This window comes from Mustela nigripes, chromosome 2 (genome assembly GCF_022355385.1).
Source record: "Mustela nigripes isolate SB6536 chromosome 2, MUSNIG.SB6536, whole genome shotgun sequence".
In the NCBI taxonomy this organism is placed as follows: domain Eukaryota; kingdom Metazoa; phylum Chordata; class Mammalia; order Carnivora; family Mustelidae; genus Mustela; species Mustela nigripes.
Genome location: NC_081558.1, coordinates 139602147 through 139610408, shown reverse-complemented (window position 1 = coordinate 139610408; position 8262 = coordinate 139602147). Strand labels below are relative to the sequence as shown.

The 8262-nt window shown below is 36.4% G+C and overlaps 1 long non-coding RNA gene across 4 annotated transcripts in view; it reads left to right on the top strand.

The window, feature by feature from the left end:
* Positions 1-5805, top strand: part of LOC132012115 (uncharacterized) — a 196068-nt gene extending 190263 nt beyond the window's left edge. For 3 of the 4 annotated variants that reach the window (XR_009402531.1, XR_009402528.1, XR_009402530.1), the window contains exon 5: positions 5193-5805. This is a non-coding gene — a long non-coding RNA (uncharacterized LOC132012115). The remainder of the gene's footprint in view (positions 1-5192) is intronic. The other variant, XR_009402529.1, reaches the window with a different exon arrangement.
* Positions 5806-8262: the final 2457 nt, after the last annotated feature.

Here is an 8262-nt window from a genome sequence, read left to right as displayed (position 1 = left end):
TCCCCTTTCTCCGCATCCTCGCCAGCATCTGTCATTTCCTAACTTGTTGATTTTAGCCATTCTGACTAGTACCAATCACTTTTAATGAGCCCTGGTTTCTCTTTTAGAGAATGGTATTTGGGAAACCAAGATTTGGATGATGAGTGTGTGTCCTTGCTCCTAGGCCCCCTCAGTGGACAAGCTTGGGAATATAAGTATACCAACCCATGCATACATACTTTTATATTCCGTTCCTTCTGTATTTATCTATTAAACTCAAATTCATACTGATACGTCAGCCACCTGGTGGGCTTAATTATCATATAAATTATTCTAATTGAAATCCTTGAAAATTTTTTCATTTTCAAGGTTTCCAGCTCTAGTTACACTAGGCTCTAAATAAAGAATGTGTGTTGTGTTTCCAGATTTGCTAGAAACCAGTTGTATCACCTTGATCTCTCCTTTTCTTCCTCCTGACCTGTAAAAGTAGTGTAACAATGCCTTCCCTATCTAGGTCACCAGGTGGTTTCAGGGATTTAATCAAAGTCTTGATTCTGTCTCTCCTTCTCTGTCAGTGTCTCTCTGTTGTTCTTCATAGCTCATCTTCTTCCCTGTCTCCAGTTCTTATTCCCCTGAAAGCTTGCCTCCATCCTACAGATAGAATGACCAGTCAGAAATGAAATTTCTTTTCCTGTTTAAACTTTCAGTGGCATTTTATCTGCTAAAAAAAAATCAGATCTAAGGGCATGGCATGATAAACAAAACCCTCTATGATCTGATACTTTCCTATTTATGGGTCTCATCTCTTATTATTTTCTATCCTCCTATATTATGTGCTAGTATATTGAAATTCTTGAAATTGTCTTCCTTTGTCAACAGGAGTCTTTTTTCCAGTGCTTTGTTTTTGTGGTACTATGTGGCCATATTTAGATTGAGATGCCTTTAACAGTTTCTTCTAGCTAACTCTTACCTAAATTTCAAAGATCAGTTTGGTATCATAACACCCATTTATTTTGTCATATGCTGGTAACTGGTACCTGGTCAATTCAGTTGATACTTGATAACTTGATGAGTTGTTTTTACTTTTTCTGTTACCACTTCCCTATTATTCCTGTTGCCTGATACCTAAAGCCACTGTATTTTGCTTTCTGCCTCCATTAATATTCTAAAATTGTTCTGGGTAATATAAATTGCCAAATTTATAGATAATTTTTAGTTCTTTTTTTAAAGATTTTATTTATTTATTTGACAGACAGAGATCACAAGTAAGCAGAGAGGCAGGCAGAGAGAGAGAGAGAGAGAGAGAGGAGGAAGCAGGCTCCCTGCAGAGCAGAGAGCCCAATGTGGGGCTTGATCCCAGGACCCTGGGATCATGACCTGAGCCAAAGGCAGAGGTTTTAACCCACTGAGCCACCTAGGCGCCCCGACAATTTTTAGTTCTTATCTAACTTAACATTTAAAGTATATGGGGTGTTAGAGGTGATTCATTGTGGTTGCCATACAGAGAGTTCTAATGGCAATGCACGAATGGAGGTGACTTAGCTGGGGAAAGAGCAGTGCTGAGAGACAAGGTTGGAGCAGTAAACTAGTGCCACCTTTTATAGAAATCAAATTTAGCCTGAAAGCAGCAGAGAGCTGTATAAAAGTTTTAAGTAGGGAAAGTAATATTTTAAAAACATAATTTTGAATGAACTTGACAAGACTGAATAGTATGTCAAATGAAATAGGGTAACACTGGAAGGAAGGGAAATTAGATTGTTGCATAATTCTAGAATTAGAACATGATTTGGGTAAACTAAGGTAGAAACAGTATGGTGAAAAATGGAAGCATTGAAAAGATATAGTAGATAGAATTGACGTGATTTGATGACGAAGAGGAAGTAGAACTTAAGTAGAAAGAAGAAATAATAGATTTTTAGTTACTTTTTAAATGATAAAGGGAGGGGCGCCTGGGTGGCTCAGTGGGTTAAGCCTCTGTCTTTGGTTCAGGTCATGATGATCTCAGGGTCCCGGGATCGAGCCCCGCATCGGGCTCTCTGCTCAGCGTGGAGCCTGCTCCCCCCACCTCTCTGCCTACCTCTCTGCCTGCTTGTGATCTCTCTCTGTCAAATAAATAAATAAAATCTTAAAAAAAATGATAAAGGGATTCCCAAAGATCAGGATACAAGAGGTTAAGTGCCTTTGGGAGAAGATGTTGAGTTTATTTGGAAAGATTGAGTTTGAGACTCCAGTGGAGTAGCTAAATGGAGTGATCCCATTAGCAGCCTCATGTGTATCTTAAGCTTTAAATACAAATATCGATAGGAGATGCAGGTTTTGAAATCAATAACATGTTGATAGTAAGTGAATCTATGATTGTAGATAAGATATCCCAGGATGTCTATGGAGTGAAAAAGGATAGAGCACCTTCTATTTGCATTCTTCTTCTCATCTTAGTGAATAGAACTACCACTTACCCAACCTGAAAACCTTGGAGTCATGCTCAATTACATCCTCTCTATCTCCTATCCAACCCATGTATAAGTCACTTTCCTGCTTAAATCCTCCTTGTTCTGACTATCTCTGCCCTAGCTCAGGATCTTGGAATTTCTTTCATGGACTACTTTATGACTCGTCTTCAGGCTATCAACTTAAGATGGTTCTCTTACTTATTTTATACCCCCAGAATCTCTTACTTATTTTATACCCCGAGAATCTATACATTATTCATAAAAATATTTATTGAGTTAATGAGTGAATGAATTTTTTTTGAAATGCATTGTGCTAAAAATTTGGAGCTAATAAATTTTAACCAAGATTGAAATCTCAATTCTCTTTAGAAACTGTTCTATAAAAATCTAAAGGTGATACTAGATAAAAATAATATTAATATTTATTCTCTTTGTGGGTACTTAATACCATCTATCATGAGCAGAAGGAAATCTCCTTTACAGTAATCTTGAAGAAATACATAACTATTATATGGGGGTGTAATATGTAAGGTGATCTAGATAAGGTGTTGTCTTAAGGCAAGAGGAAGAAAAGAACATCAGAGAAGTCCTCAGAGTAATTGCATATCTCACCCCAAATTTCTGACATGATCTTTGAGGTTCTAGGACAAAGAGTTGTGATGGCAAGCAGCCAGATTGTGTCGTCTTTAGCTGGTAGCCATTGCAGAATGGTGGGGACCTTCTGGTACAAACTACATTGCCACAAGCCAACTCCTGTGATAGCATACACAATATGATGAATGCTTAGGCTTAATGGTTTTAAGAGAATAAACAATAAATGCAGACATTTTAGATACTTAATATTATACATGGATAAGGCCAAAGAAGATAAGATAATCTCTAAAATGGTATATCTGGATCCTTTTAAGAGTTCGTTGAAAAGCAACATGGAGACAAAGGGAAGAGCAAGGAAAATATCAAAACTGATCTTTACTTAAAAACAGAAACTTCATCAATAAAGTTTCTTTTTTTTTAATAAGTAAAGTTTCTTAACCAATTGACTAGGTTTTTATTTTTTCCTGCTATTTTGCATCCTTCTTTCTTTTGTGTGTAATGCCCAGAGGTAATTTTATTTTTTATACTGAGAATTCTGTTTTCACACCACTACAGAGAACCCTCCAAAAAACAAAAGAAGACAGACATTTAATTCAGACTCTAAATGTTTATAAATATGATGGCTTTTAGAATGCTTAGACTGCTAAACCACCATAGCAGGTTAGTGAATTTGGAGTAAAGAAACACAGTGATTTCCATACAACTAATATTTCTTCATTTGTTGATTAGTATATATTTACTGAAAAATAAATGTGCATCAGATACATTATTGATGGAGGCGTACAACAGTGAATAAAGCAAAGTTCCAGCCCTCAGTAACTTTACATTTGAGAGAGAGAGATTGACAATAGAGAAGTATATTATATATATATATGTGTATATATATATATATATATATATATATATATATATTATACTGTCAGATAGTTATGGGTGTCATGATGAAAAACAAACTGGGTTCTGAGATAGGGAGTAAAAGGGGAGTTATTTCAAATGGAGTTGACATAATTCCCAATGGGACATCTAAGACCATTTAAAAGGCTCAAATAATTTATTATTTTTTTTCCCAAACAACAAAAATTTGATAACATACTTGGGTAACAATAAACCTGATTCTGAGTCAGCATAGTAAGACAATTCACTCCAGGAAGTGAAAACATGATAATAATGATAATACTTTAAAAATAATTAGGGTAACTCTCTACATTTCTTGATAAAATGAAAACAATCAGGTGGTGGCAGGAGAAGGGGGTTTTACTGGCATCTAGTTGGCAGAATCTAAGGATACTGCTAGAAAATCCTATAGTGTACAGGACAGACCTCCATAGAATTTTCTAGTTCAAGGGTAAATAGTGTCAAGATGGGAAATAGTGTCAAACGGGAAACCCCGTCTTAGCTTAAGGCTCAAGTATTTTAATCTACATATGTACAGGAGATAGCATTTGGAGAGTGGCATTGTATATTGGAATCTATATAAAAGTGGGACTCCTTAAAATGTCATTTAAATTCCAGTATAATTAATGTACAGTGTTATATTAATTTTGGGTGTACAACTTGGAAATTCAACAACTCTATACATTAACCAGTGCTCATCACGATAAATGTACTCTTAATCACCTTCACCTGATTCAACCATTCTCCCACTCACATTTCCTCTGGTAACTACCAGTTTTATTTATTTATTTATTCATTCATTCATTCATTCATTCATTTATAAAGATTTTATTTATTTATTTAACAAAAAACAAACCTGCAACCAAGAATACTCTATCCAGCACTTTGAATATATTATGCCACTTTCTTCTAGCCTACAAAATTTCCACTGAAATTAGCAGATAGCCTTATGAAGTTTCCCTTGTACATAACTGTTTTCTTTAGTCTTGTTGCTTTTAAAATTCTCTTTTTACTTTTTGCCATTTTAATTACTATGTGTCTTTGTATAAAATTCCTTGGGTTGATTTTACTTGCCTCCTGGATCTGGATTTCTGTTTCCTTTCTCAGATTAGGAAAGTTTTCAGGTATTATTTCTTCAAGCAAAAAAGTTTTTACCTCATTTTCTTTCTCTTTTCTTCTAGGATCTCTATAATGTGAATGTTGTTAAGCTTGATTGAGTTGCTGAATTTCCTTAATCTAGTCTCATTTTTTTATTAATCTTTTTCTTTTGTTCAGCTTAAATGCTCTCCATTACACCCCAATGTTCACAGCAACAATGTCCATGATAGCCAAACTGTGGAAAGAGCTGAGATGCCCTTCAACAGATGAATGGATAAAGATGTGGGCCATATACACAATGGAATATTACTCAGCCGTGAGAAAGGATGAATACCCCACTTTTGCATCCGCATGGACAGGACTGGAGGAGACTATGCTAAGTGAAATAAATCAAGCAGAGAAAGTCAGTTATCATATGGTTTCACTTATTTGTGGAATAAAAGGAATAGCATGGAGGACTTTAGGAGAAGGAAGGGAAAAATGAAGTGGGGGGAATCGGAGGGGGAAAAGAACCATGAGAAACTATGAACTCTGGGAATAAAACTGAGGGTTTTAGAGGGGAAGGGGGTGGGAGGATGGGTGAGCCCAGTGATGGGTATTAAGGAGGGCACGGATTGCATGGAGCATTGGGTGTTACACGCAAACAGTGAATCGTGGAACGTTACGTCAAAAACTAATGATGTACTGTATGGTGATTAACAAAACATAATAATAATAATAACAACAACAATAATAAAGTGTTTGTACCACTACATCTCACTTCAGCCTCGTAAAGCCTAAAACTCAATAAAAGGCATTGATTTCTTCCCTGAAAAAAAAAATGCTCTCCATTATATAATGTGCATTCTAAGGTATTTGGTTCCAGATTTTTAAAAATATTTATTTATTTGAGAGAGAAATAGAGCATGAGCATGGTGAGGGGCAGAGGGAGAGGGAGAAATAGACTCTACACTGAGCAGGGAGCCCCATGTGTGGCTTGATCTCAGGACCTTGAGACCCAGACCTGAGTTGAAGTTAAATGTTTAACCAAATAAGCCACCCGACCTCCCACCCCCATTTTAAGGTCGTAGCTTTTTCAGAGACCTCATTATTATACTCTCTGACCTAAACAGAACATAAAAAGAGTCAGATTTATTCTTTGTATCTTGGAAAAGCCCTCAAAGTGTTCATGACAACTATATAAATTACTCACAGATTTATGTCACTTTTATTTCTAGTAGCCTAAGGATTAAAATGCTAAATGTACCTAAAAAAAGTGCTAAATGCACCCTCAGGGGCAGAAGGCCTTAAATAGGAAGGACAATTGTCCCCACATTGACTACTTTAGGATGAGGGGCAGCTAAATGGAGAGTTCTAAATTCAGCATGCATATTCATCTTGGCTATATTTTGCAGCATTTTACATTTATAATAATTTAATAGCTATACTGAGGAAGCTGTGGGCCTCCCTATGAACTCACTGGACTCAAAATTGTCTATTTTCCCTTTAATGAATAGGATTAAATCCTCCACAGAGTCCAGAGACAGTGCTATTTAATAGAAATATAATGTGAGCTTTATATTTAATTTAAAATTTTCTAGTAGCCACATTTTAAAAAGTATGCAAAAAAGGTGAAATTAATTTTAATAATATATTTTATGTTACCCAAAATATCTAAAATATTATCATTTCAGTATGAAATGAATATAAAATTTTGGGGATTATTTTTCATAATAAGTCTTTGAAACCTGATGTGTGTTTTATACTAACAGTGTATTTCAATTTGAATTAGCCACATTTCGAATGCTCAATAGCCACACATGGCTAATGGTAACCATATCGGACAGCATAGGGTTAGAAATTCTTTATCTTTTGAAGTAAACTTTGTTTAATTCTTTTCATTCTAGGCAATCCCCACCCCCACCACCCACAGAAGTTTTTTTTGTTTTTGTTTTTGGTTTTTTTTACATTTTTTCATGTATGAACTCATAGTAGATATTTTCTGATTGTGGAAGACCTGGAGTATTACACTACCTATGTCATTTACTTCTCACCCCTCCAGCTTTTGTCTAACAGAAGCTTATCAGGCTTGTGCATAATGGAACAATAATAATATCCATCAAAAGAATGTGCTTTGTATATCTAAGTCATTCAGGGATCTCAAATACATGAGACCTAAATTTGCAATGGCACTCTAATTGTAAAAGTCAACCTGATGCAATTATTGCAAAGGATTCTCATTAGCTTAAATTAGAAAGTGAAGTTTTAAGAATAACATTAAGCTACCTCATGGAACCAAAAAAAGAGAGATAATGAAGAAACAAAGAAGTACATTATCCCAAAGACCATATCTACACAATTATCATTTAAAACGAGTTAGCTTTAACAATGTTTTGCTTCTAGGTCCCTTTATTATAAATACCATACATAGCCCTGAGAAGGAAAAAATAAAGAGAATCTGATGGGCCTAGCTCACATCAGGTATCTGCTTCTGGACCATTCAGGTAAAGTAAGGATGTGGGGTAATGTAATAAAAGTCAGAGATACTGAAATTCTAGCCCCATGTTCTAGGGACGATTCTCAGAGAAGGAAGAGTCATTGTAGGCTTACAGTATTCTGCCCCAAAGGACAAAGAACGATAGGAAATGCTAAGATAGAAATAATGCTTCTGTTGCTAAATTAGTAGATTTTTTTGTTTGTTTTGTTTGTTTTTGTTTTTACTTTGCCACTAGTCTTTGACTCTTCATCTGTTTTGCCAAAAGCACTAACAAATGGTAAAATGTTTTGGTTTTGAAACTTCTTAGCTTTGACATACTATAGTTTCTCTGAGGGTGTTGAACTAATTACATTTCAGAATAATTCAAGTGGCAGCTCCATTTAAGAAGCCAAGGAACTTGGGGCGCCTGGGTGGCTCAGTGGGTTAAAGCCTCTGCCTTTGGCTCAGGTCATGATCTCAGGGTCCTGGGATCAAGCCCTATGTTGGGCTTTCTGCTTCGTGGAGAGCCTGCTTCCCCCCGACCCCCCCCCCCCCCCCCCCCCTCCCCCCCCCCTCCGGCTCCCCGCCTTCCAAAAAAAAAAAGGGGGGGGGGGCAAGATGGCAGGGAAGTAGGAGGAGGCGCCTTTTCAACCTGTACCCTAAAATGAGCTGATTACCTACCAAAGAACTCCAATCACCCATGAAATCAGCCTGAGATCAGAATTATACATGTCTGGATCTCTACAGGGGCAGAAGACACCAGTGGGCAGGTAAAGCGGAGTGGCAGGGAGC